This window comes from Pongo abelii, chromosome 17 (assembly GCF_028885655.2).
Source record: "Pongo abelii isolate AG06213 chromosome 17, NHGRI_mPonAbe1-v2.0_pri, whole genome shotgun sequence".
Taxonomy (NCBI): domain Eukaryota; kingdom Metazoa; phylum Chordata; class Mammalia; order Primates; family Hominidae; genus Pongo; species Pongo abelii.
Window position 1 is genome coordinate 9,845,732 of NC_072002.2, and position 24,484 is coordinate 9,870,215.

Below are 24,484 nucleotides of genomic sequence, written 5' to 3' on the forward strand. Positions count from 1 at the left end.
AGATTGGAAGGGAATGGAATGGAATGGAAAGGAATGGAAGGGAATGGAGTGGAGTGGATTGGAATTGAGTTCAATGGATTGGAATGGAGTGGAGTGGAATGTAATGGAATGGAGTGGAGTGGAGTGGAATGGAGTGAAGTGAAACGGAGTGGAGTGGAGTTTAATGGAATGGAATGGAATGGAAAGGAGTGGAATGGAGTGAAATGGAATCGAGTGGAATTCAGTGGAATGGAGTGGAAACGAGTGTCATGGAGTGGAATGGAATGGAGTGGAGTGGAATGGATTGGAATAGAATGGAATGGAGTGCAGTGCAATGGGATGAAATGGAGTGGAGTGGAGTGGAAAGGAGTGAAGTGAAATAGAGTGGAGTGGAGTGGAATGGAATGGAATGCAATGGAATGGAGTGGAACGGAAAGAAGTGGAATTCAGTGGAATGGAGTGAATTGGAGTGGAATAGAATGGAGTCAAGTGGAATGGATTGGAATTGAATGGAGATTAGTGCAGTGGAAAGGAAAGGAATGGAGTGGAGTGGAGTGGACTGGAATGGAAAGGAGTGGAATGCACTGGAATGGAGTGGAATGGAGTGGAGTGGAATGGAGGCGACTGGAAAGGAATGGAGTGGAATATAGTGGAGTGTAGTGTAAAGGAGTTGAATGGTTTGGAATCGAGTGGAGTGGACTGGAATGGAGTAGAATGAAATGGATTCGTTTTAAATAAAATGGAGTGGAGTGGAGTGGAACGGAATGGAAGAGATTGGAGTGGAAAGGATTGGAATGGAATGCAGTGGACTGTAATGGAATGGAATGGAATAGCCGGGAGTGGAGTGGATTAGACTGGAATGCAAAGGAATGGAGTAGAATGGAGTGGAGTGGAATGGAGTGGAATATAATGGAATGGAATGGAGTAGAGTGGAATGGAATGGAGTGGACTGGAGAGGAGTGGATTGGAGAGGACTGAAATGCAGTGGAATAGAGTGGTATGGAGTGGAGTGGGATGGATTGGAATAGAATGGAATGGAATGGATTAGAGTGGAGTGGAATGGAAGGGAGTGGAGAGGAGTGGAGTGGAGTAGACTGGAATGCAGTGGAATGAAGTGGAATAGAATGGAATGGAATGGAGTGGAGTGCAGTGTAGTGAAGTGGAATGGAGCGGAGTGGAGTGGACTGGAATGGAGAGGAATGGAGTGGAATGAAGTGGAATGGAGTGGAGTGGAATGGAGTGGAATGGAATGAAGTGAAGTGGAGTGGAGTGGAGTGGAATGGAGTTGAGTGGAGTGGAATGGAATGGAAAGGAATGGAGTGGAGTGGAGTGGAATGAAACAGAGTGGAGTAGAGTGGAGTTTAGTGGAGTGGAGTGGGGTGGAGTGCAGTGGAATGAAATTGAATGGAATGGAGTGGAGTGGAGTGGATTTGTAATGGAATGGAGTGGAGTGGAGTGGAGTGGAATGAAACGGAGTGGAATTAAATGGAATGGAATGGAGTGGAGTGGAATGGAATGGAGTGTAGTGGAGTGGAATGGAGAGGAGCAGAATGGAGTGGAATGGAATGGCGTAGAATGGCTTGGAGGGGTATGCAGTGGAATGGTATGGAATGGAATGGAATGGAATAGAATGGAATGGAATGGAGTGGGGTGGTGAGCAGTGGAGTGGAAAGGAGTGGAAAGGAGTGGAGTGGATTGGAAGGGAATGGATTGGAGTGGAGTAGAGTGGAATGGAATGGAATGGAGTGGAGTGGAATGGCAAGGATTGTAGTGGAGTGGAATGGAGTGGAACTGAACGGAGGGTAATGGAATGGAGTGGAGTGGAGTGTAGCGGAATGGGATTGAATGTAGTGGAGTGGAATGGAGTGGAATGTAATGCAGTGGAATGGAATGGCGACGAGTGGAATGTAATGGAGTTGAATTGAGTAGAGTGGAGTGGAATGAAGTGGAGTTGACTGGAATGGAGTGGAGTGGAATGGAGTGGAATGGAAGGGAAAGGAATGGAGTGGAATGGAAAGGAATGGAAAGGAGTGGAGTGGAATGGAGTGAACTGGAATGGAATGGAGTGGAGAGGAATGGAATGAAATTTAGTGGAATGGAGTGGAATGAATTGGAATGGAGTGGAGTGGAGAGGAATCGAATGGAATGGAAGGTAGCAGAGTGGACTGGAATGTAGTAGAGTGAAATGGAATGGAACTGAGTGGAGTGGAATGGAAAGGAATGGAATGGAGCTGAGTGGAGTGGAAAGGAGTGGAGTGGAATGCAGTGGAGTGGAATGAAGTGGAAATGAAAGGAGTGGAGTCCAGTGGAATGGAATGGAATGGAGTGGAGTGAAACGGACTTTAGTGGAGTGGAATGTTGTGGAAGGGAATAGAGTGGAATTAAACGGAATGAAGTGGAGTAGGTGGAGTAGAATGAATGGAGTATTGTGGAATGAATTGGAATCAAATGTAGTGGAATGAATTGGAATCAAATGTAGCGGAATGCAGTGGAACGGATTGGAATGGAGTTGAGTGGAGTGGAGTGGACTGGAATGGAGTGGAATGGACTTGAATGGAGTGGAGTGGAATCTAGTGGGATGGAACGGAATGGAAAGGAATGGAGTGGAGTGGAGTGGAATGGAGAGGAATAAATTGTAATGGAGTGGAGTGGAGTTTAATGGAATAGAATACAATGGAGTGCAATGCTGTGTAATGGACTGGAGTGGAATGGAGTGGAGTGGAGTGGACTGGAATGGACTGGAGTTGAGTGCATTGGAATGGAACGGAATGGAATGGAGTGGAGTGTAATGGAATGGAGTGGAGTCGAATGGAATGGAGTAGAGTGCAATGGAATGTATTGGAGTGGCGTGGAGTGGAATGAAATGGAGAGGAGTGGAGTGGAGTGGAATTGAAAGGTATGGAATGGAATGCAGAGTGGTGGAATGGAGAGGAGTGGGGTGGATATGTGTGGAATGGTATGGAATTGAATAGAATGGAGTGGAGTGGCATGGAGTTGAGTGGAGAGGAATAGAGTAGAATGGAATGGAACGGGGTGGTATGGTATGGAACGGAATAGAGTAGAGTTGAATGGAGTGTGATGGAATGGAGAGGAATGGAGTGGAGAGGTGTGCAGTGGAGTGCAGTGGAATGGAATGCAATGGAGGGGAGTGGAGAAGAATGGAGTGGAGTTGACTGGAATGTAGTGAAGTGGAAGGAATGGAGTGGAATTGAATGGAATGGAATGCAATGTAGTGGAATGGAGTCGGATGGAGTGGAGTTCAGTCAAATGGAGTGGAATGGAGTGGAATGGTATGGATTGAGATGTAATGGAATGAAACTGAGTGGAGTGGAGTGGCATGGAGTAGAGTGGAGTGGAATAGAGTTGAAAGCAATGGAATGGAGTGGAGTAGAGTGGAGTGGAATAGAGTTGAAATGAAAGCAATGGAATGGAGTGGAGTGGAATGGAGTGGAGTGGAAAGGAGTAGAGTGGAATGGAAAGGAACGCCGTCGAATGGAGTGGAATGGAGAGGAATGAAGAGGAATGGAATGGAATGGAATGCAAAGGAATGGAATTGAGTGGAATGGAGTGCAGTGGAGTGGAATGGAGTGGAGTGGAATTGAGAGGAATTGAATTGAAAGGAGTGGAAAGGAAAGGAGTAGAGTGGAATGGAGTGCAGTGGAATAGAGTGCAGTGGAGTGCAGGGGAGAAGAATGGAATGGAATGGATTGGAGTCGATTGGAGTGGAATCAAATGGAATGGGATGGACTGGGGTGGAGTGGAGTGGAGTGGAAAATAGAGGAATGGAATGGAGTGGAATAAAATGTAGTGGAGTTGAGTGAATTGTAGTGGAATGGAATGGAATGAAATGAAGTACAGTGGAGTGGAGTGGAATGGAGTAGAATGGAATGGAATGGAGTGGAGTGGAGTGGAGTGGAATGGAGTGGAATGAAATGGGGTAGTATTAAATGGAATGGAGTGGAGAGGAATGGATTGGAATGGAATGGAGTGGAGTGCAGTGGAAATGAATGGAATGGCGGGGAGAGAAGTGGACGGGAAAGCAGTGGAATAGAGGTGAAAGGAGTTGAATAGAGTGGAGTGGAATGGAGTGGAATGGTATGGAATGGAATACAGTAGAGTGGAATGGAACGGAGTGGAGTTGAGTGGAGTGCAGTGGAGATTAGTGGAATGGAATGGAGTGGATCAGAAAGCATTGGAATGGAAAGGAGTGGAGTACAGAGAAATAGAATGGAATGGAAGGGAGTGGAGTGGACTGGAGAGGACTGGATTGGAGTGGAATGAAGTGGAATGGAGTGGAGAAGAATAGAATGGAATGGAAGGGAATGAAGTATAGTGGAGTGGAGTGAAGAGTAATGGATTTGAGCAGAATGGAATGGAATGAAATGGAGTGGAGTGGAATGGAGTTGTGTGGAGTGGAATTGAGAGGAATGGAATGGAGTGGAATTAAATGGAATGGAGTGGATTAGAGTGGAATGAAGTGTAATGGAATGAGTGGAGTGGAATGTATTGGAAAGGACTGGAATAGAATGGAGTTGAATGAAATGGAGTGGAATGGAGGGGAGGGAAACGAAGTGGAATGGAATGCAATGGAAAGGAATGGAGTACAGCGGAATGAAATGGAGTCGGATGGAGAGAAGTGGAGTGAACAGGAGTGGAAAGCAGTGGAGTGGATTGGAATGGAATGGAGTAGAGTGGAGTAGAATGGAATGGAATGGTGTGCAATGCAATGGAATAGAATGTCATGGAATGTAATGGAGTGGAGTGAAATGGAGTGCAATGAAATGGAGTGGAGTGGAGTGGAGCGGAATGGAATGGAATGGATTGGAGTGTAATGGAGTGGAATGGAATATAGTGGAATTGAGTGGAATGTAGTGGAGTGGGGTGGAGTGCAGTGGAATGGAATGGAAGAGAATGGAGTGAAGGGTAAAGTAATGGAGTGGAGTGGAAAGGAACAGAGTTGAGTGGAGTGGAGTGGAATGCAGTGAAGTGTACTGGAATGGAGTGGAGACTAATGGAATGCAGTGGAAAGGAAAGTAATGGAAAGGAGTGGAGTTCAGTGGAGTGGAGTGGAATAGATTAGAGTGGAATGGAATGGAATGGAATAGAGTGAAGTGGAGTGGCCTGGAATTGAGTGGAATGGATTGGAATGAAGTGGAGAGGAGTGGACTGGAATGGAATGCAGTGAAGTGGACTGGTGAGGAATTGAGTGGAATGGATTGGAATGAAGTGGAGTGGAGTGTAATGGAATGGAATGGAGTGGTACAGAGTGGAGTAGAATGGAGTAGAGTGGAATGGAAAGGAATGGAGTGGATTGGAATTGAATGGAATTGATTGGAATGAATTGGAGTGGAGTGGAATGGAACGGAATAGAATGGAGCAGAGTGGTGTGGAAAGGAGTAGAGTGGAATGGAATGGAATGGAATGGAGTGGCGTTTAATTGAATGGAATAGAATGGAGCAGAGTGGAGTGGAATGCAGTGGAGAGGAATGCAGTGGAGTGTAGTGCAATAGTATGTAATGGAGTGCAGTGGAATGGAGTGAAAGGGAATGGAGTGGAGTGGAGTGGAGTGGTCTGGAATGGAGTGGAGTGGAATGAGTTGAGTGAAACGGAATGGAATGGAACAAAGCGGAGTGAAGTGGATTGGAGTGGAGTGGAGTGGAACAGAGTTGAATGGAAAGAAATAGAATGGAGGGGAGTGGAACGGAGTGGAGTGGAATGGAGTAAAGTGGAATGGTGTGGAGTGGAGTGGAATGGAGAGGAGTGCAATGGAATGGAATGGAGGGGAGTGGAGTGGAATTAAATGGTATGGAATGGAATGGTATGGAGTGGAATGGAATGGAGTAGAGTGGAATGGAGAGGACTTGAATGGAGTAGAATGAAATGGAATGGAGTGGAATCGAGTGGTGTGGAGTGGAATGAAATAGAATAGAGTCGAGTGGAGTGGAGTGGAATGGATTGGAGTGGAATGCATTGGAATGGAGTTTAGTCGAATGGAGGGGAGTGGAGTGGAATGTAATGGAGTTGTCTTAAATGGAAAGGAAAGGAGTGGAGTAGAATGCAAAGGAGTGGACCGGAATGGACTGGAAAGCATTGGAGTAGAGTGTAGTGGAATGGAATGGAGTGGAATGGAGTGGAATGGAATTCAGTGGAATGGAGTGGAATGGTGTGGAATGGAATGCAGTGGAATGTAATGGCATGGAATGGAGAAGAGTGGAATGCAATGGAGTGGAGTGGAATGGAGTGGAATGGATTGGATTGGAGTGGAATGGAGTGACTGGAGAGGAAAGGAGTTGACTGGAATGGAATGGAATGGAATGGAGTGGAGTGGAATGGAATCGAATGGAATGGAGTGGAATTGAGAGGAGTGGAGTGGAGTGGAGTGGAGTGGAATGGAGTGAAGTGGAGTGGAGTGGAATGGAGTGGAGTGGAGTGGAATGGAGTGGAATGGAGTGGAATGGAGTGGAATGAAGTTGAATGGAATGGAATGGATTGGGGTGGAAAGGAATGGAATGGAATGGAGTGGAATTGAGTGGAGTGTAGTGGAATGGAGTGTAGTGGAATGGAATGGTGTGGAATGAATTGTAATAGAGTGGAATGGAGTGGAAAGCAGTGCAGTGGAGTGGAATGGAATGGAGTGGAGAGGAATGGAATGGAATAGCATGGAATGGAATGGAGTGGATTCTAATGCAGTGAAGTGGAATAGAGTGGAGTGCAGTGGAGGACAATGGAATGGAGTGGAGTGGAGTTAAGTGGAGTGGAGTGGAATGAAATGGAATGGAATGCAACATCGTGCAGTAGAATTGAGTGGAGTGGAGTGGAATGGAATGGAATGGAAAGCAGTGGTATGTAATGGAATGGATTGGTGTGGAGAGGAATGTACTGGAATGGTATGGAGTGGAATGGAATGGTGGGGATTGGAGTGCAATGGAATGGAGTAAAATGGAATAGAATGTAAGGGAATCGAGTGGAGTGCAGTAGAATGGAGTGGAGTGCGGTGGAATAGAATGGAGTGGATTGGAATAGAATGGAAAGGAATGGAATATATTGGAGTGGAATGGATTGGAATGGAATTGAGTGGAGTGCAGTGGAAGGGAGTGGATTGGAGTGAAGTGGACTGGAATGGACTGGAATTGAATGGAATGGAATGGAATAAAGTGGAGTAGAATGGAGTGGATTCGAGTAGAATGGAGTGGAATGCAATGGAACGGAATGGATTGGAGTGGAGTGTTGTGTAGTGGAGTAGAATGGAATGGAATGGAATGGTGTGGACTGGAATTTAGTGGAAAGGAATGGAGTGGAATGGAGTGGAACGAAATGCACCGGAGTAGAGTGGAAGTAATTGGAATTGACTGGAATGAAGTGGAACGGAATGGAATGGAGTGGAAAGGATTGGAATGGAGTGGAGTGGAATGGAGTGGAGTGGAATGGATTGGACTGGAGTGGAGTGGAATGGAATAGAAAGCAATGGAGTGGAATGGAATTTATTGGAGAGGAATGGAGTGGAATGGAACGTAATGTAGTGGAGAGGAGTGGAATTGAATGGAGTAGAATGGAGTGGAATGGAGTGGAATGCAAAGGAGTGGAATGGAGTGGATTGGAGTGGAATGGAGCGGAGTGCTGTGGAATGGAATGGAAAGGAATGGAGTGGAGTGGAATGGAATGGAGTGGAATGGAAAGGAATGGAATGGAATGTAGTTGATTGGAGTGGAGTGGAGCGGAATGGAATGGAATGACATGGAATGTAATGGAGTGGAGTGGAGTTGAATGGAAAGAAATGGAGAGGAGTGGAAAGAAATGGAGAGGAGTGGAATGGAATGGAGTGGAGTGGAGGGGAATGGAATGGAGTGGCAAGGAATGGAGTGGAGTGGAGTGGAGTGTAGTGGAGTGAAGTGGAATTGAGTTGACTGGAAAGGATTGAAATACAATGGAGTGGAGTGGCGTGCAGGGGAATGGAATGGAATGGAATGGAGTGGAGTGGAGTGGAGAGAACTGGAATGCAGTGCAATGAAGTTTAATGGAGTGGAATGGACTGGAGTGGAATGTAGTGGAATTGAATGGAATGGAATGGAGTAGAGTGCAATGGAAAGCAGTGCAGTGGAGTGAAGTGGAGTTCAGTGGAGAGGAGTGGAATGGAGTGGAGTGGAGTAGAGTGGAATGGAATGGAGTGGAGTGGAGTGGATAGGAATGGAATGGAGTGAAATGGAATGGAAAAGAATGTAGTGGAGTGGAATGGAGTGGAGTGAAAAGGAGTGGAATGGAAAAGAGTGGAGTGGAGCAGAGTGGAATGGAATGGAGTGGAATGGAGTGGAGCGGAGTGCAGTGGAGAGGACTGCAGTGGATTGGATTGGAATGTAATGGAGGTGACTCTAAAGGAATAGAAAGGATTGGAGTGGATTGGAGTTGAATGGTTTGGAGTGGATAGGAATGGAGTTGAATTGAAGGGAATGGAATGCAGTGGAGTGGATTGGAGTGGAGTGGATTGGATTAGAGAAGAATGGAATGTAGTGGAGTGGAATGTAGTGGAGTTGAGTGGAATGGAGTGGAAGGGAGTGGAATGGAATGGAAGGGAATGGAATATTGTGGAGTGGAATGGAATGGAAAGGAATGGAGTGGAATTGAGTGGAGTGGAGTGGAATGGAATGGAATAGAATGCAGTGGAATAGAATGGAATGGAGAGAAGTGGTATGGAATGACATGGAATATAGTTGAGTGTAGTGTAGTGGAGTGAATTGGAGTGGAATGGAGTGCAGTGTACTGGGATGGAGTGGAATGGAATGGAATGGAGTTGGGTGGAGTGTAATGGAATGGAGTGGAGTGGAATGGAATGCAATACAGCGAAAAGGAAGGGAATGGAATGGAGTGGCTTGGAGTGCAGTGGAGTGGAGTAGTGTGGAGTGGAATGTATTTGAATGGATTGTAGTGGAATGGAAAGAAATGGAGTGGAATGGAATGGAATGGAGTGGAGTGGAGTGTTTTGGTGGGAAGTGGAATGGAGTGGAGTGGAGTGGAATGGAAAGGAAAGTAATGGAGTTTAGAGGAGTGGAACGGAGTGTAATGCAATGGAAAGGAGTGGAGAGGAAAGGAGTGGAGTGGACTGGATTCCTGTGGAAAGGAATTGAGTGGTATTATATGGAATGGAGTGGAGTGGAGTGGAAAGGAACGGAGTGGAGTGGAAAGGAACGGAGTGGAGTGGAAAGGATTGGAATGGAAAGGAGTGGTGTGCAGTGGAATGGAACAGAGTGGAATGGAGTGTACTGGAATTCAGTGGAATTGAGGCACATGGTGGGGAATGGAATGGAGGGGAATGGTATGGAATGGAATGGAGTAGATAGGAATGGAATTGAGTGGAGTGGAGTGCAATGGAATGGAATGGAGTGGAGTGTGGTGAAGTGGAATGGAGTGGAATGGAGTGGAGTGGAGTGGAGTGAAATGGGAAGAAGGGGAGTGGAATGGATTGGAATGGAATGCAGTGGAGTGCAGTGGAATGGAATGGAAAGCAGTGGAATAGAGTGGACTGGACTGGAGTGGAACGGAATGAAATGGAATGGAATGGAGAGGAGTGAAGTGGAATAGAATGGAGAGGAATGGAATGGAAAGGAATGAAGTAGGATGGAATGGAGTGGAGTGGAGTCGAATGGAATGGAGGCGAGAGGAGTGGAGTGGAATACAATGGAATGGAAAGGAGAAAAATGGAGTGGAATGGAATGCAGTGGAATGGAGTGGAATGGAGTCGAATGGAATGGAGGGGAGAGGACTGGAGTGGAATACAATGGAATGGAATGGAGAAAAATGGAGTGGAATGGAATGCAGTGGAATGGAATGGAATGGAGTTGAGTGCAGTGGAAAAAGATTGCAGAAGAATGGAATGGAATGGAGTGGAATGGATTCAAATGGAATGGAGTGGAATGGAATGTAGTGAAATGGAAATGAATATGATGGAATGGAGTGGAAAGGAGTGGAATGCAAAGGAATGCAATGGAAAGGAATGGAATGGAAAGGAATGGAAAGGAATGGAATGGAATGGAATGGAATGCAGAGGAGTGGAGTGGAATGCAGTGGAGTGGAAAGGAGTGGAGTCTAGTTGAATGGAAAGAAAGGGGTGAAGTGGAATGGTGTGGAGGGGAGTGAAAAGGAGTGGGATGGAATGGAATGGAATGGAATGGTGTGGAGTGGAGTGGGGTGGAATGGTATACAACGGGGTGGAGTGAAATGGAATGGAATACAATGGACTGGAGTGGATGCAGTGGAATGGAGTGGAGTGGAGTGGACTGGAATGAAGAGGAATGGAGTGGATTGGAGTGGATTGGAGTGGAATGGACTGGAGTGGAATGTAGTGGAATGGAATGGAAAGGAATGGAAAGGAGTAGAATGGAAAGGAATCGAGTGGAAGGAGTGGAGTTTAGTGGAGTGGAATGAATTGGAGTGGAGTGGAGTGGAAGGGAATGGAGTACAGTTCAGTGGAATGGAATGGAATGGAGTGAAATGGAATGGAAAGGAATGTAGTGGAATGGAATGGAGTGGAGTGGAATGGAGTGGAATGGAATGGAATGGCGGGGAGAGGAATGGAGTGGAGTGGATTGGAATCGGGTGGAAAGGAATGGAGTGGTACTAAATGAAATGGAGTGGAGTTGAGTGGAACTGAAAGGAGTGGAGTGGAATGGATTGGAGTGGAATGCATTGGAATGGAGTTTAGTCGAATGGAGGGGAGTGGAGTGGAATGTAATGGAGTTGTCTTAAATGGAAAGGAAAGGAGTGGAGTAGAATGCAAAGGAGTGGACCGGAATGGACTGGAAAGCATTGGAGTAGAGTGTAGTGGAATGGAATGGAGTGGAATGGAGTGGAATGGAATTCAGTGGAATGGAGTGGAATGGTGTGGAATGGAATGCAGTGGAATGTAATGGCATGGAATGGAGAAGAGTGGAATGCAATGGAGTGGAGTGGAATGGAGTGGAATGGATTGGATTGGAGTGGAATGGAGTGACTGGAGAGGAAAGGAGTTGACTGGAATGGAATGGAATGGAATGGAGTGGAGTGGAATGGAATCGAATGGAATGGAGTGGAATTGAGAGGAGTGGAGTGGAGTGGAGTGGAGTGGAGTGGAATGGAGTGAAGTGGAGTGGAGTGGAATGGAGTGGAGTGGAGTGGAATGGAGTGGAATGGAGTGGAATGGAGTGGAATGGAGTGGAATGAAGTTGAATGGAATGGAATGGATTGGGGTGGAAAGGAATGGAATGGAATGGAGTGGAATTGAGTGGAGTGTAGTGGAATGGAGTGTAGTGGAATGGAATGGTGTGGAATGAATTGTAATAGAGTGGAATGGAGTGGAAAGCAGTGCAGTGGAGTGGAATGGAATGGAGTGGAGAGGAATGGAATGGAATAGCATGGAATGGAATGGAGTGGATTCTAATGCAGTGAAGTGGAATAGAGTGGAGTGCAGTGGAGGACAATGGAATGGAGTGGAGTGGAGTTAAGTGGAGTGGAGTGGAATGAAATGGAATGGAATGCAACATCGTGCAGTAGAATTGAGTGGAGTGGAGTGGAATGGAATGGAATGGAAAGCAGTGGTATGTAATGGAATGGATTGGTGTGGAGAGGAATGTACTGGAATGGTATGGAGTGGAATGGAATGGTGGGGATTGGAGTGCAATGGAATGGAGTAAAATGGAATAGAATGTAAGGGAATCGAGTGGAGTGCAGTAGAATGGAGTGGAGTGCGGTGGAATAGAATGGAGTGGATTGGAATAGAATGGAAAGGAATGGAATATATTGGAGTGGAATGGATTGGAATGGAATTGAGTGGAGTGCAGTGGAAGGGAGTGGATTGGAGTGAAGTGGACTGGAATGGACTGGAATTGAATGGAATGGAATGGAATAAAGTGGAGTAGAATGGAGTGGATTCGAGTAGAATGGAGTGGAATGCAATGGAACGGAATGGATTGGAGTGGAGTGTTGTGTAGTGGAGTAGAATGGAATGGAATGGAATGGTGTGGACTGGAATTTAGTGGAAAGGAATGGAGTGGAATGGAGTGGAACGAAATGCACCGGAGTAGAGTGGAAGTAATTGGAATTGACTGGAATGAAGTGGAACGGAATGGAATGGAGTGGAAAGGATTGGAATGGAGTGGAGTGGAATGGAGTGGAGTGGAATGGATTGGACTGGAGTGGAGTGGAATGGAATAGAAAGCAATGGAGTGGAATGGAATTTATTGGAGAGGAATGGAGTGGAATGGAACGTAATGTAGTGGAGAGGAGTGGAATTGAATGGAGTAGAATGGAGTGGAATGGAGTGGAATGCAAAGGAGTGGAATGGAGTGGATTGGAGTGGAATGGAGCGGAGTGCTGTGGAATGGAATGGAAAGGAATGGAGTGGAGTGGAATGGAATGGAGTGGAATGGAAAGGAATGGAATGGAATGTAGTTGATTGGAGTGGAGTGGAGCGGAATGGAATGGAATGACATGGAATGTAATGGAGTGGAGTGGAGTTGAATGGAAAGAAATGGAGAGGAGTGGAAAGAAATGGAGAGGAGTGGAATGGAATGGAGTGGAGTGGAGGGGAATGGAATGGAGTGGCAAGGAATGGAGTGGAGTGGAGTGGAGTGTAGTGGAGTGAAGTGGAATTGAGTTGACTGGAAAGGATTGAAATACAATGGAGTGGAGTGGCGTGCAGGGGAATGGAATGGAATGGAATGGAGTGGAGTGGAGTGGAGAGAACTGGAATGCAGTGCAATGAAGTTTAATGGAGTGGAATGGACTGGAGTGGAATGTAGTGGAATTGAATGGAATGGAATGGAGTAGAGTGCAATGGAAAGCAGTGCAGTGGAGTGAAGTGGAGTTCAGTGGAGAGGAGTGGAATGGAGTGGAGTGGAGTAGAGTGGAATGGAATGGAGTGGAGTGGAGTGGATAGGAATGGAATGGAGTGAAATGGAATGGAAAAGAATGTAGTGGAGTGGAATGGAGTGGAGTGAAAAGGAGTGGAATGGAAAAGAGTGGAGTGGAGCAGAGTGGAATGGAATGGAGTGGAATGGAGTGGAGCGGAGTGCAGTGGAGAGGACTGCAGTGGATTGGATTGGAATGTAATGGAGGTGACTCTAAAGGAATAGAAAGGATTGGAGTGGATTGGAGTTGAATGGTTTGGAGTGGATAGGAATGGAGTTGAATTGAAGGGAATGGAATGCAGTGGAGTGGATTGGAGTGGAGTGGATTGGATTAGAGAAGAATGGAATGTAGTGGAGTGGAATGTAGTGGAGTTGAGTGGAATGGAGTGGAAGGGAGTGGAATGGAATGGAAGGGAATGGAATATTGTGGAGTGGAATGGAATGGAAAGGAATGGAGTGGAATTGAGTGGAGTGGAGTGGAATGGAATGGAATAGAATGCAGTGGAATAGAATGGAATGGAGAGAAGTGGTATGGAATGACATGGAATATAGTTGAGTGTAGTGTAGTGGAGTGAATTGGAGTGGAATGGAGTGCAGTGTACTGGGATGGAGTGGAATGGAATGGAATGGAGTTGGGTGGAGTGTAATGGAATGGAGTGGAGTGGAATGGAATGCAATACAGCGAAAAGGAAGGGAATGGAATGGAGTGGCTTGGAGTGCAGTGGAGTGGAGTAGTGTGGAGTGGAATGTATTTGAATGGATTGTAGTGGAATGGAAAGAAATGGAGTGGAATGGAATGGAATGGAGTGGAGTGGAGTGTTTTGGTGGGAAGTGGAATGGAGTGGAGTGGAGTGGAATGGAAAGGAAAGTAATGGAGTTTAGAGGAGTGGAACGGAGTGTAATGCAATGGAAAGGAGTGGAGAGGAAAGGAGTGGAGTGGACTGGATTCCTGTGGAAAGGAATTGAGTGGTATTATATGGAATGGAGTGGAGTGGAGTGGAAAGGAACGGAGTGGAGTGGAAAGGAACGGAGTGGAGTGGAAAGGATTGGAATGGAAAGGAGTGGTGTGCAGTGGAATGGAACAGAGTGGAATGGAGTGTACTGGAATTCAGTGGAATTGAGGCACATGGTGGGGAATGGAATGGAGGGGAATGGTATGGAATGGAATGGAGTAGATAGGAATGGAATTGAGTGGAGTGGAGTGCAATGGAATGGAATGGAGTGGAGTGTGGTGAAGTGGAATGGAGTGGAATGGAGTGGAGTGGAGTGGAGTGAAATGGGAAGAAGGGGAGTGGAATGGATTGGAATGGAATGCAGTGGAGTGCAGTGGAATGGAATGGAAAGCAGTGGAATAGAGTGGACTGGACTGGAGTGGAACGGAATGAAATGGAATGGAATGGAGAGGAGTGAAGTGGAATAGAATGGAGAGGAATGGAATGGAAAGGAATGAAGTAGGATGGAATGGAGTGGAGTGGAGTCGAATGGAATGGAGGCGAGAGGAGTGGAGTGGAATACAATGGAATGGAAAGGAGAAAAATGGAGTGGAATGGAATGCAGTGGAATGGAGTGGAATGGAGTCGAATGGAATGGAGGGGAGAGGACTGGAGTGGAATACAATGGAATGGAATGGAGAAAAATGGAGTGGAATGGAATGCAGTGGAATGGAATGGAATGGAGTTGAGTGCAGTGGAAAAAGATTGCAGAAGAATGGAATGGAATGGAGTGGAATGGATTCAAATGGAATGGAGTGGAATGGAATGTAGTGAAATGGAAATGAATATGATGGAATGGAGTGGAAAGGAGTGGAATGCAAAGGAATGCAATGGAAAGGAATGGAATGGAAAGGAATGGAAAGGAATGGAATGGAATGGAATGGAATGCAGAGGAGTGGAGTGGAATGCAGTGGAGTGGAAAGGAGTGGAGTCTAGTTGAATGGAAAGAAAGGGGTGAAGTGGAATGGTGTGGAGGGGAGTGAAAAGGAGTGGGATGGAATGGAATGGAATGGAATGGTGTGGAGTGGAGTGGGGTGGAATGGTATACAACGGGGTGGAGTGAAATGGAATGGAATACAATGGACTGGAGTGGATGCAGTGGAATGGAGTGGAGTGGAGTGGACTGGAATGAAGAGGAATGGAGTGGATTGGAGTGGATTGGAGTGGAATGGACTGGAGTGGAATGTAGTGGAATGGAATGGAAAGGAATGGAAAGGAGTAGAATGGAAAGGAATCGAGTGGAAGGAGTGGAGTTTAGTGGAGTGGAATGAATTGGAGTGGAGTGGAGTGGAAGGGAATGGAGTACAGTTCAGTGGAATGGAATGGAATGGAGTGAAATGGAATGGAAAGGAATGTAGTGGAATGGAATGGAGTGGAGTGGAATGGAGTGGAATGGAATGGAATGGCGGGGAGAGGAATGGAGTGGAGTGGATTGGAATCGGGTGGAAAGGAATGGAGTGGTACTAAATGGAATGGAGTGGTACTAAATGAAATGGAGTGGAGTTGAGTGGAAATGAAAGGAGTGGAGTGGAATGGATTGCAATGGAATGGAGTGGAGTGCAGTGGAATGGAATAGAGTCGAATGGAGTGTACTGGAATTCAGTGGAATGGAGTGGAATGGTCTCGAGTGGAATGGAGTGGAATGGTATGGAATGGAATGGAGTAGACAGGAATGGAATGGAATGGAGTGGAGTGAAGCGGAATGGAATGGAGTGGAGTAGAGTGGTTTGCAGTGGAAGGGAGTGGAGTGGAATGGAGTGTAGTGAAGTGGAATGGAAAGAAGAGGAGTGGAAGGGATTGGAATGGAATGCAGTGGAGTCCAGTGGAATGGAATGGAAAGTAGTGGAGTGGAGTGGAGTGGACTGGAATGGAGTGGAATGGAGAAGAATAGAGTGGAGTGGAATGGAATGGAATGCAATGGAATGGATTGGAGTGGAATGTAGTGGAATAGAATGGACAGGAATGGAATGGAAAGGAATGCAGTAGAATAGAATGGAGTGGAGTGGATTTGAGTGGAATGGAATGGAGGTTAGAGGAGCGTAGTGGAATACAACGGAATGGAATGAAGTTAAATGGAGTGGAATGGAATGGAGTGGAATGGGGTGGAGTGGAGAGGAGTGCAGTGGAAAGGATTGCAGACGAATGGAAGGGAATGGAATGGAATTGAGTGGAGTGGATTGGAATGGACTGGAATGGAGTGGAATGGAATGAAACAGGGTGGAATGGAATGGAATGTAGTGGAATGGAATGGAGTAGCACGGAATGGAGTGGCGTGGAATGGAAAGGAGTGGAATGGAAAGGAATGGAATGGAATGGATTGGAATGCAGAGGATTGAAATGGAATGGAGTGGAATGGAAAGAAGTGGAGTCTAGTTGAATGGTAAGGAACGAGGTGGAGTGGAGTGGAGTGGGAAGGAGTGCAGTGTAATGTACTGTCGTGGAGTTTAGTGAAGTGGGGTGGAAAGAAGTGGAATGGAGTGGAGTGGAATGGATTAGCATACAATGGAGTGGAGTGGAGTGCAGTGGAATGTAATGGAGTGGAGTGGAGTGGACTGGAATGAAGTGGAATGGAGTGGATTGTGGTGGAATGGACTGGAGTGAAATGTAGTGGAATGGAATGGAAAAGAGTAGAGTGGGGAGGAATGGAGTGCAGTGGAATTGAGTGGAGTGGAGTGGAATGGAGTGCAGTGGAGTGGAATGGAATGCAGTAGAGTGGAGTGGAGTGGAATGGAATGGATTGGAGTGAAACGCAATGGAAAGGAATGTAGTGAAATGGAATGGAGTGGAGTGGAATGGAGTGGAATGGAATGGAGTGGAGTGGAGCGGAGTGGAATGGAATGGAGTGGAGTGGAGCGGAGTGGAATGGAATGGAGTGGAGTGGAGCGGAGTGGAATGGAATGGAGTGGAGTGGAGTGTAATGGAATGGAGTGGAGTCGAGTGGAATGGAATGCAATGGAGTTAAATGTAGTGGAATAGAATGGAGTGGAATGGAGTGGATTGGAGTTGACTGCAGTGGAGAGGATTGCAGTGGAATAAAATGCAATGGAATAGAGTGGAGTGCAGTGAAATTGAATGGAATGGAACTCAATGGAGTGGAATGGAATGGAATGTATTGGGATGGAGTGGAATGGCATAGAATTGAGTGGAGTGGAGTGGAATGGAGTGGAGTGCATAGTAAAGTAGTGGAATGGAATGGAATGGAATGGAATGCAGTGGCATGGAATGGAAAGGAATGCAGAGGAGTGGAGTGGAATGGCGTGGAGATGAATGAAGTGGAGTGGAGTTGAATTGATTGCAACAGAGTGGAGTGGAATGGAATGGAATGGAGTGGACTGGAATGGAATGGAATGGAATGGAGTGGAGTAGAGTGGAGTGGAGTGGAGTGGAGAGGTGCCGAGTGGAATTGAGTGGATTGTAGTAGAGTGCAGTGGAATGGAACGAAACGGAATGGAATGGAATGGAGTGGAATGCAATGGAATGTAGTGGAGTGAAATGGAGTGGAGTGTATTGGAATGCAGTTGAAAGGAATGCAGTGGTATTAAAAGGAATTTAGTGGAGTGGAGTGGAATGGAATGGAGTGGAGTGGAATGGATTGGAATGGATTAGAGTGGAGTGCTGTTTAATGGAATGGAGTGGAATGCAGTCTACTGGAATTCAGTGGAATAGAGCAGAATGCTGTGGAATGGAATTGAGTGAAATAGAGTGGAATGGCATGGAAAGGAATGTAGTAGAGTGCAACTGAATGGAGTGGAGTGGATTCGAGTGGAGTGGAGTGGAGTGCAGTGGAATGCAGTGGATTGGAATGGAGTGGAGTGGAATTGAGTGGAGTGGAGTGGAATGGAAAGAAGTGTAGTAGAATGGATTGGAATGGAGTGGAGTGGAGTGGAATTCAGTGGAGATGAATGAAATTGAGTGAAGTGAAGTGGAGTGGAATGGAGTGGAATGAAATGGAATGGAATGGAGTGAAGTGGAATGTAGTTGAGTGTCATGGAATGGAAAGGAATGAAAGGAGAGGAAAGGAATGGAGTGGAGTGGAGTTGTAAGGAATGGTGTAGAATGGAAAGGAGTGGAATGGAATGAAGTGGACTGGTATGGAGTGTAATGGAATGGAATAGAGTGGAAGGGAATGGATTGGAAAGGCATGGTGTGGAATGGAGTGGAATGGAGGGGAGTGGAGAGGAATGGAGTGGAGTGCAGTGGAATGGAGTGGATTGGAATGGAGTGGAGTGGAATTGAGTGGAGTGGAGTGGAATGGAAAGAAGTGTAGTAGAATGGATTAGAATGGAGTGGAGTGGAGTTCAGTGGAGATGAATGAAATTGAATGAAGTGAAGTGGAGTGGAATGGAGTGGAATGAAATGGAATGGAATGGAATGGAGTGAAGTGGAACGTAGTTGAGTGTCGTGGAATAGAGAGGAATGAAAGGAGAGGAAAGGAATGGAGTGGAGTGGAGTTGTATGGAATGGTGTAAAATGGAAAGGAATGGAATGGAATGAAGTGGACTGGTATGGAGTGTAATGGAATGGAATAGAGTGGAAGGGAATGGAGTGGAAAGGCATGGTGTGGAATGGAGTGGAATGGAGGGGAGTGGAGTGTAATGGAATGGAATGTACTGGAATGGAATGGAATGGAATGGATGGAATGGAAGGGTATTGAGTGGAGTGGAGTGGAATGGACTGGAATGGAGTGGAATGGAATGGCATGGAATGGAGTGGATTGGAGTTGAATGGAGTGGAGTGGATAGGAATTGAGTTGAATGGAACGGAATGGAGTGGAGTGGATTGGAGTGGAGTGGAGTGGACTGGAGTAGAGAATAATGGAAAGGAATGGAGTGGAATGAAACGGAATGGAACGGAATGGAATGGAGTGCAGTGGAATTTAGTGGAGTGGAGTGGATTGGAATGGAGGGGAGTGGAATGGAATGGAATGGAAAGGGGTGGAGTGGAATGGAATGGAAAGGAACGCAGTGGAATAGAATGGAATGGAGAGAAGCGGAATGGAATAGCATGGAATATAGTGGAGTGGAATGGAGTGGAGTGGTTTGGAGTGGATTGGAGAGGAATGGTGCGTAGTGGACTGGAATGGAGTGGAATGGAATGGAATGCAGTGGAATGGAATGGAATGGAATGGAATGGAATGGAATGGAATGGAGTGGAGTGGAGTGGCTTGGAATGGAGTGGAATGGAGTGGAGAGGAGTGGTGTTGAGTGGAATGGAGTGGAGTGGAGTAGAATGGAATGAAATGGAGTGGAGTGGAGTTTAGTGGTGTAGAGTGGATTGGAATGGAGTGGAGTGGAGTGGAATGCAATGGAATGGAGGGGGTGGAATGGAATGGAGTGGATTGGAATGGAGTGGAATGGAATGGAGTGGTATTAAATGGAATGGAGTGGAGTGGATTGGATTGGAATGGAGTGGAGTGGAATGGATTGGAATGGAGTGGAGTGCAGTGGAATGGAATGGAGTGGAATGGAATGTACTGGTATTCAGTGGAATGGAGTGGAATTGTATAGAATGGAATGCAGTAGAGTGGAATGGAATGGAGTGGAGTGGAGTGGAGAGGAGTGGAAGGGAGTGGAGTATAGTGGAGTGGAATGGAGTGGAGTGGAGTGGAATAGAAAGAAGTGGAGTGGGATTGAATGGAATGGAGTGGAGTGGAGTGGAGTGGAATAGAAAGAAGTGGAGTGGGATTGAATGGAATGGAGTGGAGTGGAGTGAACTGGAATGGAGTGGAATGGATTGGAATGGACTGGAGAGGGATGGAGTGGAATGGAATTGAATTAAGTGGAGTGGATTGGAATGGAATGCAGAGGAATGGAATGGTACGGAATGAAGTGGAATGAAATGGAGTGCAGTGGAATGGAGTGGAATGGAATGGAGTGTTGTGTAGCGGTTTGGAATAGAATGGAAAGGAATGGAGTTAAGTGGAGTGAAATGGAATGGAGTGGAAGAGAGTCGAGTAGAATGCTGGGGAGAGGATTGAAGTGGAATGGAATAGAATGGAATTAAGTGGAGTGGAATGGAAAGGACTGGAATGGAGTGGAATGGACTGCAGTGTGGCGGAAAGGAATGGAATGTATTGGAATGGAATGGAATGGCATGGAATGGAGGGTAGTGGATTGGAATGGAGTGAGGTGGAGTGGAATGGAGTGGAATGGAATGGAATGGAATGGAATGGAATGGAATGGAATGGAATGGAATGCAGATGAGTGGAGTGGAATGGAGTGGAGTGGAATGGAAAGGAACGGAGTGGAGTGAAATGGAGTGGAGTGGAATGGAATGGAGTGGAAAGGAATGGTGAAATGTAATAAGAGATGAGATTGTGCTGCGGCACTCCAGCCTGTGTGATAGAGTGAGATCGTGTCAAAAGAAGAGAATGGAATGGAATGGAGTGGAATGGAATGAAATGTAATCAAATGGAATGGATTGGAAAGGTGAAATTAAATGTGAGCTGAGATTTTGCCACTGCACTCCAGCCTGTGTGAGAGAGTCAGATCGTGTGGTAAGAAAGAAATGGAATGGAATGGAGTGTACTGGAATGGAATGGAATAGAATGAAGTGTAGTGGAGAGCAGTGGAGTGGATTGGAGTGCAGTGAAGTGGAATGATGTGGAGTGGAATTTGATGTAATGAAGTGGAATGGAGTTCAGTGGAGTAGAGTGGAGTGTAGTGGAGTGGAAAAGATTGGAATGGAATGGAGTGGAATGGACAGGAGTGGAGTGGAGTGCGGTTGAAAGGAATGGAATGGAGTGGAGGAGAGTGAGGTGGAGTGGTATGAAATGCAATGGAATGGTAAAATGAAATGAGAGATGAGATTGTGCCAATGCACTCCAGCATGTGTGACAGAGTGAGATCCTGTCCAAAGAAAGGAATGGAATGGAATGGAGTGGAAGAAATGGAATGGAATTGAATGGAGTGGAGTGCAGTGGAGTAGAGTGGAGTGGAGTTGAATGGAGTGGAGTGGAGTGGAATGGGATTGAATGGAATTGAATGCAGTTGAGTGGAGTGGAGTGGATTGGAAGAGAAAGGAATGGAATGGGATGGAATGGAATGGAATGGAGTGGAGTGGAGTGGAGTGGAATGGAGTGGAATTGAATGGAATGGAATGGAGGGGAGAGAAGTGGATTTGAGTGTTCTGGAGTGGAATGGAATGTGATGGAGTGGAATGGAGTGAAGTGGAGTGGAAGGGAGTGGAATGGAATGGGTTGGATCAAATGGACTGGAGTGGTGTGGAGTGGAGTTGACTGGAGTGGAATGGAGTGGAATGGAATGGGACAGAATGGACTGGATTGGAGTGGAGTTGAATGGAGTGGAATGGAATCGGACGGAATGGACTGGATTGGAGTGGAGTGGAATGGAGTGGAATGGAGTGGAAAGGGATGAAATGGAATTGAATGGAAAGGAATGGAATGGAATGGAATGGTGCAATGAAATGTGACCTGAGATTGTGTCACATCACTCCAGCCTGGGAGACAGAGTTAGATACTCTCAAAAGAAAGGAATTGAATGGAATGAAGTGGAATGGAAGAAAATGGAAAGGAAAGGAGTGCGGTAGAGTGGAGTGGAATTCAGTGGAGTGGAGTTTAGTGGAATGGAGTGGAATGGAATGAGATGGAATGGAATGCAGTGGAGTGGAGGTGTGGAGTGGTATGTAGAGGAGTGGTGTTGAATGTAGTAGAATGGAATGGAGTAGAGTGGAGTGGAGTGGAGGGGAAAGGCACGGAAATGAAAAGAGTGGAATGGAGTGTATTGGAATGGAGTGGAACGCAGTGGAGGGGAGTGGAGTCGAATGGAATGGAAAGGAATGGAATGGAATGGAATGGAATGGAAGGGAAGGGAAGAGAATGGTGAAACGAAATATGAGCTGAGACTGTGCCACTGCACTCCAGCAAGGATGACAGAGTGAGATACTGTTGAAAGCAAGGAATAGAATGGAATGGAGTGTAACAGAATGGAATGGAATGGAATGGAGTGGAATGAAGCGGAGTTGAGTGGAATGGAGTGCAATGGAATGGATTGGAGTGGAGTGGCTTGCAGTGGAGTGGAATGGATTACCATGGAATGGACTGGAGTGGAGTGGAGTTCAGTGGAAAGGAATGGAGTGGGGTGGAGTGGAGTGGAAAGGAATGTAGTGGAGTGGAGTGAAATGGAATGAAGTGGATTGGAGTGTAATGAAATGGATTGGAGTGTAATGGAATGGAGTGGAATGGAAAGGAGTGGAATGGAATGGAGTGCAATTGAATGGAGAGGAAGTGAGTGGAGTGGAATGGAATTGAATTAAATGGAGTGGAATGGACTGGGAGGGGGTGGAGCTTAAGAGAGTGCAGTGGAGTTCAATGGAGTGGAGTGCAGTGGAATGTAATGCAGTGGTGTGGAGTGGAATGAAATGGAGTGGAGTAGAATGGAATGGAATTGAGTGGAGTGGTGCGGAGTGGACTGGAATAAAGTAGAGTGTAATGGAATGGGATGGATAAGAATGGAATGGAATGGAATGGAATGGAGTAGAGTGAAGTGGAATGGAGTGGAGTCGAATGAAGTAGAGGGGAATGGAATGGAATGGAGATGAATGGAATGAAATGGATTGGATTGGAACGGAATGGAATGGAGAGGAGTGAAGTGGAATGGATTGGAGTGGAATGGAAAGAATTGGAGTGGAGAGGAATGCAATGGAATGGAGTGGATTGGAATGGAGTGGAGTGGAATGGAGTGGAGTGGAGTACAGTGGAGATGAATGGAGTGAATTGGAATGGACTGGAGTGGAATGGAGTGGAGTGGAGTACAGTGGAGATGAATGGAATGGATTGGAATGGAGTGGAGTGGAGTGGAGTGAAGTGGAATGAAAATGGAATGGAGTGGAGTGAGGTGGAATGGAAAGGAATGGAATTTAGAGGAATGGAATGGGGTGTAGTGCAGTGGAGTGTAATGGAGTGGAGTGGCATGGAGTGGAATGGCATGGAGTAGAATGGAGGGGAATGGAGTGGAATGGAGTGGAGAGGAGTGGAGTAGAATGGACAATAATGAAGAGGAATGAAATATATTGGAGAAGAATGGAATGGTGTGGAGTGGAATGGAACGGTGTGGAATGGAATGGAATGGAATGGAATGCAATGCAGTGGATTGGAATAGAATTCAGAGGAGTCTAATGGAGTGGAGTGGAGTTGAAAGAAAGGAATGGAGGGGAATGGAATGAAGTGGAATGGAATGGAATTTAGTGTAATGGAAAGGACTGGAATGGCATGGATTGGATTGGAGTGGAGTGGAGAAGTGTGGAATGGAATGGGGTATAATGGAGTGAAATGGATTGGAATGGAATGGAGTAGAGTGGAATGGAATGGAGTGTAGTGGAGTGGAGTGGAGCTGAGTGGAATGGAATGGAGTGGAATGGAATGGATTGGAATGGAGGAGAGTGGAGTGGTGTGTAATGGAATGGAAAGAAAAGGAGTGGAATGGATTGCAATATAAATGAGTAGAGTGTAATGGAATGGAGTGGAGTGGAGTGGAGCCAAGTGGAGTGAAGTGGAATGTAGTGGTGTGGAGTGGAAGGCAATGGAGTTGAGTGTAGTGGAATGGAATGGAATGGAGTGGAATGGAAAGGAAAGGAATGCAGTGGAATGGAATTGAGTGGAGTGGCATGTAGAGGAATGGAATGGAGTGTAGTTGAGCGGAGAGGAGTGGAATGGAGTGGAATGGACTAGAATCGAGTGCAACGGAATGGAAAGGAATGGAATGAAATTGAGTGGAGTGGAGTGGAATGGACTGGAATGGATTGGAATGGAATGGAATGGAGGGGAACGGAATGGAATGTATTGGAAAGCAATAGAATGGCATGGAATGGAGTGGAGTGCAGTGGAATGGAGTTGAGTGGAGTGGAATGGAGTAGAGTGGAGTGGAATGGAGTTGAGTGGAGTGGAATGGAGTAGAGTGGAGTGGAATGGAGTAGAGTGGAGTGGAAAGGAGTGGAATGGCATGGAATGGAGTGGAATGTAATGGAATGCAGAGGAGTGGATTGGAATGGACTGGAATGAAATTGAGTGGAGTGGAGTGGAATGGACTGGAATGGAGGGGAATTGAATGAAATGTATTGGAAAGCAATGGAATGGCATGGAGTGCAGTGAAGTGCAGTGGAATGGAGTTGAGTGGAGTGGAATGGAGAAGAGTAGAGTGGAATGGAGCAGAGTGGAGTGGAAAGGAGGAGAATGGCATGGAATGGAGTGGAATGTAATGGAATGCAGAAGAGTGGATTGGAATGGATTGCAGTGGAATGGAGTGGAGAGTAGTTGAATGGCAAGTAACGAAGTGGAGTGGAATTTAGTGGAGTGAGGTGGAGAGGAGTGGAATGTAATGGAATGGAATGGAATGGAGATGAGTGGAGTGTCATGGCTTGAAGTGGAATGGATTGGAATGGAATGAAGTGGAGTGGAGTGCAGTGGAATGGAATGGAGTGGAGTGGAGTGGAGTGAAGTGGACTGGAATGGAGTGGAATGGAGTAGAATGAAGTGGAGTGGATTGGAGTGGAATGGAATTCATTAGAACGGAGTAGAGTGGAATGGAATGCAGTGGAGTGGAGATGAGTGGAGATTAGTGGAATGGAATGGAATGGAGTGGAATGGAATTGAGTGGAGTGGATTGGAGTGGAATGAATTGG